Source organism: Marmota marmota, unplaced genomic scaffold (assembly GCF_001458135.2).
Source record: "Marmota marmota marmota unplaced genomic scaffold, marMar, whole genome shotgun sequence".
Classification (NCBI taxonomy): domain Eukaryota; kingdom Metazoa; phylum Chordata; class Mammalia; order Rodentia; family Sciuridae; genus Marmota; species Marmota marmota.
The window spans coordinates 47,076,798-47,085,740 of NW_026000057.1; positions in this window are offsets into that span (position 1 = coordinate 47,076,798).

Below are 8,943 nucleotides of genomic sequence, written 5' to 3' on the forward strand. Positions count from 1 at the left end.
ATCCCGTGAGAACTCAAGGGGAACTCAGGCAGCAGGATACGCCCTATTCCCAGCAGGAATAATCTTAAACCTTAAACCTGGAACCTAAACTGGGAACGCCCTAAACCCGATTATGTTAAACCGGGAACACCCTAATCCGCCCTGGTCCTTGAGCAAGGTCAACTACATTCAATGTCACTGCAAAATGTCAGCAACATGGGGTACGCTGGCAAGGAAATTGTCATACCTACTTGGCTAATGGCTCCCAGCAATTGGGTAGAAAGTGTAGGGGGCAGTGGGGTTAGATAGAGAAGATGGATACTGGATACAAAAATATAGGTTGGAGGAATAAGCTCTCATATTCGACAGCACAGCAAGATGACTATTATTCAAAACAATCTACTGTATATTTTATGATGAACTTAGAAAAGAGGAGTCTTAAGACTTTAAACATTCATAAGTGGTAAGAATCTGTAAATTCTAATTACTCCAATTCGGTCATTACCTATTGTATAAACTTACTGAAGTATTACACTGTACACCATACTATAATTATTATGTGCCAATTTAAAAGAAAAATGATAATAGAAGCCAACTTCCTTGCTTCAACGAAAACCAAAATCCCTAACTAATGTGATCTCAAGTGTATGTTGTAGTCACAGTGGACATGTATGCCATTTCCTCCTCTCAGGTGTCTCCAGTGTGTTGTTTGTTTGCAAACCCACTGTGTATACTGTGATGAGATTATAGAACTGATCTTCATAATCAAATATGATGGATTGATGATTGGTGTATACACAGTCCAAACAAATCTATTGTGTTATCTTCATCCTCTCCAGTAACAGTATGTGTGCTGTATTAAAAAAGAAAAACACTTTAAATATAAAGTGTTAAGTTTGAAAAAATATATTTTGCAAACCATAAAGTCACCAAATAAAACTTGCCTATTTTTCATTTTCTAATGCACAAATTCATTTTAGGTTTTAAAAGTTTCTAGTATAACTTTGAGAAACTATAAAGTTTAAGAAAAAATTACGACTATTCTATTAAGCACATGAAAGTTGCTCATGTAACCCTGGCATCAGAGATCCTATTGTTCTGCAGTATAAATATACAGTTAAACATTCTGGAGGCCTCTTGGAAAAGGAACACCTCAATATGGTTATTTCTTCTCTGTGAAATACTCTGGAACATGAAAGGCTCTGGGTGTTAATTGACATTTCACCTTGAATTGAAGAGTCTCTATAAATTACCAAAATTCTTTTTTAAATGTCATGTTGTACTCCTTACACCTTTTTATTCCATTTTCTTCATTTCCAAAGGAAATTCAGTATGATTACATGCACATATTTGCTCCCATTAAGGATAGTGCACATGAGATGCAATAACTCTGTCCATTTCTCCTTGGCACAGCTTTAGTTCAGATCATAAATTTGTTATAAATTTCCAAAATTCAGGTTTATATTTCCTAATTTTGTAAACTCTTCTTAAATCTTTCCTCAACTGTGAAATAAGTTCATATTTCACTGAAAAAGAGGCTATGTATTTTAGTAAGGAGAAAATACAGTTACTAATACAGTTTCAATCTCTATTTATTAAGTAACTGTTCAGTAGTAATGCTAACAGATTAATTATAATAAAAATTTAATCTTTATTTAATATTTATTTAAATCTCTAGGTAGTCAAACTATGAGAGATGAGATTAAAAACGTCCTTTACCTTAGGTAGAAGTAAGGTGCTTAATGCCATCTGAGTAGGATGAGAGGAATGATCTGGGTTGGGGGATAGAGAAATCACAGAGAAATGCCCTTATCTAAGAGAGATTTCATGGAGAAGCTGATCCTTCACTTTGTTCAGAGCTGGAAAGAGATCATTATAAACTGAAATGCTGAGTAAAGGTATGCAGGAGTGCAGGCAAGTTTGCCTTAAGCTAAGAATTGATTTAGAAAAAGTTAATAAAAATACAAAGGCTCATAACTAGTAAGAACATTGGACTTGAGAAATTCTAAAACTCACAACTTATATTTAGCAAATATTCAATTTCTAAAAAAGTGCAATAATATAGTAAGTTTGAGTTTGCATAAATTTTTACCTAGCATGTGAAAATGTTAGCAAAAATCAAAGCTTATATATGTACAAATTTAAATGAGTTAATGAGTATTTTAAAAAATACTTAGGTATTACTTAGGTATCTGAAATAAACTCCTGGATTACTAGTTAGGGCTTGGAAATCTAATTTTCTTTATCTGCCTAGTTATTGAGGTTTCTGAATATATTAAAAAATGACCTAAACTGACTTTTTAAAAAAATGCTTAAATTTAAGTAAAGAAATGGATGGAATATTTTTATTTTTCATGCTACATGCTTGTTTTTTTTTTTTTTTAATATTTATTTTTTAGTTCTCGGCAGACACAACATCTTTGTTTGTATGTGGTGTTGAGGATCGAACCCGGGCCGCACGCATGCCAGGCGAGCGCGCTACCGCTTGAGCCACATCCCCAGCCCCTACATGCTTGTTTTGATTGCACTTTTTCACATTACAGCCAGATATTTTAAAGTGATTTCAGCAAACTTTTCTTATAACAAGAAGTCATGACATTTAAATGTCACAAATATTCGCTTACAGAGGTCCTCATTTTCAAAAAGTTAGATCAAAATACTTATAAAAGTATACCAAAATGTTACTATAATGATATATCTGAGTATAAAGTAATGGGTTCTATTTCTTCTTTGATATACTTTGTACTTTCCTAATCCCCTGTAATTAACATGATTCTTATAGAAAAAAGTAAAATAAAACTAATTTTAGTTAACAATACCTACTACATTATGTATAATTATTTAACATCAAGAGATTTAAAAATTAAAACCAATAATGGCTTAAATAAGATAAATGCTATGTTCACATGAATACCCCTCAGGAACTCAGATTTGTTCTAGCTCAAGTCTCCACACTTTTGAAGATATGACGCTTATCTTCTTGATAAGTAAAGTTATAACTGAACTCTCAGCAACAAGATGGGAAAAGACATGAAAAAATAAATGAGAGAGAGTAAAACCTGGGTCATAATTTCCAGAAGGAGGTTATTAGTTATCTGCTCTCATATAACAAATTATCATAAATTTAGAAGGTAGGAGTAGAGATGGGGTGACAAGAAAGGTCAGAGGGTTGAACAGTTGGTTACTAAAGTCTTATTTCACTGAAAGCACTCCAGTATTTGAATAGGTGATTGTGAGTGAAATTTTTAAGGAAAGAGAATAATTAGTTACATAGTTAATCTAGTGCTCCAGAAAGCAATATGGTGGCAAACACAAATACCTTTCCAGAATATGTTATTAGTACTGTTGAAATTAAACTCTTTGACATATACTGTCTACCCTTAACTCTATGTTACCCTGGACACTCTACAGTTGTGTGTGTGTGTGTGTGTGTATGTCTGTTTTCCAGTGCTGAACAAAAGGAAGAAATTAGACCAAGTATCAGGATTCACTGAAAATTAGTCCAAATGGTAAGTCTCTCTGATGCCTTACACTCTCCATCACTTCTCATATTTTCAACTCCTCCCCAGAATAGGTCAGGTTACCTAATAATTCATCTTCTGTACTCTGTGTGTTTTTACTGTGGCACTTACAACAGTAAGTGGTATTATAAGTCATGTTGTAACTAAATTAACTGCATAGTAATTACTCTTAAATAGTAATGTGAAATCAGGAGATCAGGGACTTCTACATATCTATCTTACCACTAAATTTATGCAGCACATTGTAGACATATTTATGCATACCATATATATATATATATGTTGATGTTACAACATAAAAAATAAACCTTGTAGAATAAAATTTCTGCTTTTTATTTATTTATTTTTTCTTTTTCTTCTCTCCTCCCATCCCACATTTAAATATTACCATCTATGTTTTTAGATTTTGGAACATAACATGTAATTCCTGAGTCTGGTTTTCTACTTCTCCCCAAATATAATAATATCCACTTTGTTGTGCTTTTATGCCAGTTGGGTAAAACAGCATATGTGAAGCTCTGATATACAGCAATTGTCTATAATTTTTGTCTCACTCTCATGTTTTTTGCTAATTATTGTGTAGAGGGTGCTGTATGGTTGCTATTAAATGGTAGAATTCTTAGGTAAAAACACAAAAAAAGACAACAATGAATACAAATATAAAATGACCAAGACTGAGATCAGGTATTGCTAACATAGAGTTTGTAGCAATACAAAATTTAATTGATATAGCTATTCTTGCTTCCTTTGATTTAAATTCTGTCCAATACTAAAAAGTCTAGTTTTCTATATTGACTTAACAGTTAAGATTTTTTTCACAGGACCAGAAAATTTTGCCTCCAGAGTAGTCAGGTTGGAATAGAAAAATAATTCTGTTACAACCCCAGGCCCTTAACCTAGTTTATTATTTTCTTCTGCTGTAAATAAAAAGCTATTACAAGTTTTATAACTCTTAGAGGACCAATATTAACCATGTACCCCTACTCTGTACAGTAAGAGATTTAAGTTCTGCATACACAATTTATATATAATACCATAGACACAAACTAACAGAATCTTTCAAATATTAATTCTTAAACATATTTTGCCTAATAGGCTTAAAGAAAATAAAATTTTTAGAATTGAATTAATTTGTCCAATAAGTATTTATTTGTCTTTTCCAGAAGACTTAACCATATTCTGTGGAAGGAACATAAAATGTTCATATATCCCAATGATTAAAACGGTATTCTCTGTTGACCACCAATTATTATAATTTTGTTTCCTTTAGGTATATGTGTTTGATTTCAAGTGTGCCTTGTAAGAAAAGTGAATAAGAGTATTTCTCCCAGAATGCAAAAATGTTGAACAATATTGAAATTTCAAACTGGATGAATGGGGTTCTTATTGTCTATTGCTTCTATTGCTACTAAGGACACTTGTTCTTGTTTGAGGAATGAAACTAAATATGCATAAATTGTCTTTTTTTCCCAATTAAATTTTCGTTTTTTGTACTCACACTTTCGTAATGCAAATGTTTGGTGGAGAATTCAATCAAAAAGCCTCCAGCTTAAGAATATTGAATCTGTTAATCCAGGATATACAGGGTATCTCAATTTTCTATGCTATTTTTCTTCATTGTAAGAACTTTTCATTTCACTATTTCAGAAAAGTACTTTCAGAGGAACAAAACAATATTAATTCATACAACTCTTACTTGTTAAAAATTTATTATTTTCTTTAACCCATTTAAATTCAAGGATCAGATATAATGGAGAAACATCAGAGTAAGTTGGTAGTGAGTGAAAGTATTCTGAGGTGTTTATGAAGCCTGTTTTCAGATAAATAGAGAAATCATCCATTTTTCTCTGACAGTGAATCTGTTTTGCACTGCATGGCATGAGGCCAAACTATAAAATGATGTTTTAATGTTATAAGCTAGATCAAAGAAACACCTTAATGATGTTTGGTCCTGCCTGAATATTAAGAGATAGCTTTGAAGACTCACACAATATGTTTTACAATCTGATGATTGCTTATATTTCCTCATTAAAATGGAGCAAAAGTTCTTTCAATGGTTTATGCTAAGCCTATAGGTATGAGTGTTTTTACTACCAAATAGTCATCATCCAAGTCTTGTAATTAACTACATAGCTTATGATTAGAACATTAAAGTTTAAACTAGTATCATATAGGGAACAGCACTATTTTTGAGTACAGAACATTTAAAAGTTGAGAAGAAACAGAAAATAATGAATAAAGTATCTTTATAGCTAGGAATTTTTTAAATTGAAATAATAAAACAAGGTTACTCCATTCATCAGGGACAATGTAAACCATTACCTGTTAAGAAAAAAATATTCCTCTTCTTTAGTGTATATTAGATGAATATAGGTTGATGTGCAAGGAAAATGAACTAGGGATTGTGGAAGTCTTCAAGGATGTTTCACTCTCCAGTTTCCACTCTCTTGGTAGTGTTTACTATGCTAAAGGCTCTCTATTTTTAAATAAGTCATGTCTTTTCCTTGTTTTCTGAAGTGATTTTATTGGAAAAAATTAAAATACTGAATTTATTGTTTATTATGATTTTAAAAAACAAGGAAGTAGTTTACAGAAATAAATGTTCATTTATAAAAATATATAAAGGGCTGAATGTTCTGTCTGATATGCGGATGCTAGCTTACAATTGGAGGTGGGAGAAATAGAAAACTTTGGATTAGACAAAGGGGAATGAGGGGAAGGGAGGAGAATGGGAATAGGAAAGATAGTGAAATGAATTGGACATTACTTTCCTATGTACATATATGAATATACAAACACTGTAATTCCACATTGTGTACAACCAGAAGAATGGGATGTTATACTCTATATATGTATAATATGTCAAAACACATTCTACTGTCATGTATAACTAATAAGAATAAATAAACAAATAAAAACATATAAAGATAAACTCTGTTTTCAAGAATACTCTAATGCAATAGATCTCGAAATATGGACTCATATAAGCAGCATTTGTATAACCTTAACACTTAGTAAAACACAAATTCTCACGCCCCAACCTGGATCTGAACTAGAAACTCTGAGGGTGGGGCCCATAAATAAAACAGAATAAACCCTCCAGGTAATACTGATACACACTAAAGTTTGAAAATAACTGTTCCAATCTAGTCTACTAAGATTTAAATTTTGGGTGGTTTGTAAAATATGATGGGACCTTTTGTATTACAAGTTCAACTTTGTTTATTTTTTGTAGGAAATATTTGCAAGGAGACCTAGAGGGAGCTATATTTCTGGGGCTTAAATGTCACATGTGCACAGATGAAAACTTCTGAAATAAAGCTATGAAATTTGACTATGTCATGGGGAAAGATGGCATCAGTTGTCTATACTTCCAGATGGATGGTTGAAAGCAGCAGAAGCTGGTGAAGGCAGCAACTCTCCCCAAAACAATTTGATTATTCCTTCAGTCCGAACTATAAAATAAAACCTCAAAATACAGTCATAAATACACTACATGCCTTATTCTGTAGGAGAGGTTTACTTCTTTTCTTGTTGTTCTTATACAGAGAAGAGAGAAAAAGAAGAAATGTGAATGGCATTTCTAAATATACCTATGTACTTTGAGACATTAAAAAATGTGTGGACTTATGAATCTTGTCCATTCCCTGAAATCTGTGGAAGAGCTCAAACTCCTTTCCCTTAATCAATACATTAAAAGCAACTGAAGGACAAGAAATGCTTCTGCTTTTTCTTTCCTTTCCCTCTGTATTATTCTATTCCTAGGGCAATTTAGTAGGTATTCAATACATTTTTTTTGATAACTAAAATAATGAATGCTATGGATGCTCTGAAGATATGGTAGACACTCTGGAGTAAGGAAAATGTAAAAATAATGTAGGTTTTCTTTTCTTTTTAATTTTTTTGTGGTGCTAGGGATTGAACCCTGGACTTTGCACATGCTAGAAAACTATTACTAAAGTAAGTTCCTAGCCCATGTAGGTTCCTAAAATTCCTAATAGATACAAGACTCCTAAGGGAGACACCAACTAAAGATTAAAATGAATAAAGCCAATCTGATACATGTCATCTGGCCAAATAATTGTACCTGCCTGACATTTTTCTAGGCTCCCAGAGGAGCAATGGCTTCAGTCACTTTATATACTGTTCTATACATGGAACAAGAAATATATACAACTTTCAGGCCTTTAAAAAATCTAACGAATTCAATCATATTGTGATGTATTTGAGAATCTCATTGTATATATCCAAAAGTTAAACAACCTAAATATTTTATTTCTGTATCCTTTGAGTCTCTTTGAACCTGATGATTAGAAAATTTAGTCCAACCTGCTTACACCAAATGTGAATTTACTAATTCTTGTATGAAAATAGCCAGATGTAGAACTTGTTTCAGCCATAACAACATTCAGAGCTCAACAATCTTCATCTGGGCTTTTCTTTCTTTCCAACAGCCAGGTCTGCCTTCCTCTAACATTGGCTTCGTTTTCTGACTTCACATGGTACACAGAAGGTCTAAGCTCAGATCTTCCCTGTGCAAAGTCCAGAGAAGTCCACTTGTTTAAAGAAGGCAAAAACTTCCCCCAGAATGATGCCCTTTTGTCTTTGGTCTCCCATTCTTGATCACACACCAATCCCAGTGGCAGGAAGACATAACACTACCACTGGCCACACCTGAGTTAGTATCTGCTCTGACCCAACAAGTCAGAGCAGATACTAACATCACCTGAAGCAAATGGGTTGCCGAGTGGGACAATGGTTGCATCCTCCAAAATAAATTTCTATAGAAGATTGAGCACTGGGAAATAAATGCACAAAGGTCCACAACAAGTTATCATTAGTAGATGCTCCACAACAAGTTATCATTAGTAGATGCCACTAACTATGACTTTCACGTGTTGTATTGGTGGGGTCAAGTGAGATTTTAAAGAAATCATTCGATTTAGGCTCCTAATCAAACTATAGTTTTGGAGAAAATAACTTGAATCCAAAATGTCATCTACAAAATATCATCTCATTTGTTGGCCCCCCACTTGTCTTCAGGGACTGGTTAGAAATGACAAGCAGAGCAAACTCTGAGTTTGCAACCATGCAGCAGCCCCACCGTGCTGCCCTGTCCAATGCCAATGACAGAAGCGCGACCAGTGGGGATCATACTGGTGCGCCCTTATCTTCCGCTACCGCCTAGGGGCCCGCATCCGTTTCCCTGGCGGCACAACCCGGCTCATCCTAGGCTGCTTTCATCAATCCTTCTGAAGGGGCGTTCAGAACGGGCAGCCTAAGGAGGGACAGCAAGGTCTCCAGGAGGCCAGAGAAGCCAGATAAGCGGGGCCACCCTGGTGGGTGGGTAGCTGGCAGATGGAGGAGGCTCGCGTCCGGGGTTCCCGCCTCCGCCCCTTCCCCCGCGGGTGCGCGCTGGCTGGGAGCTGGGAGGCGGCGGCGG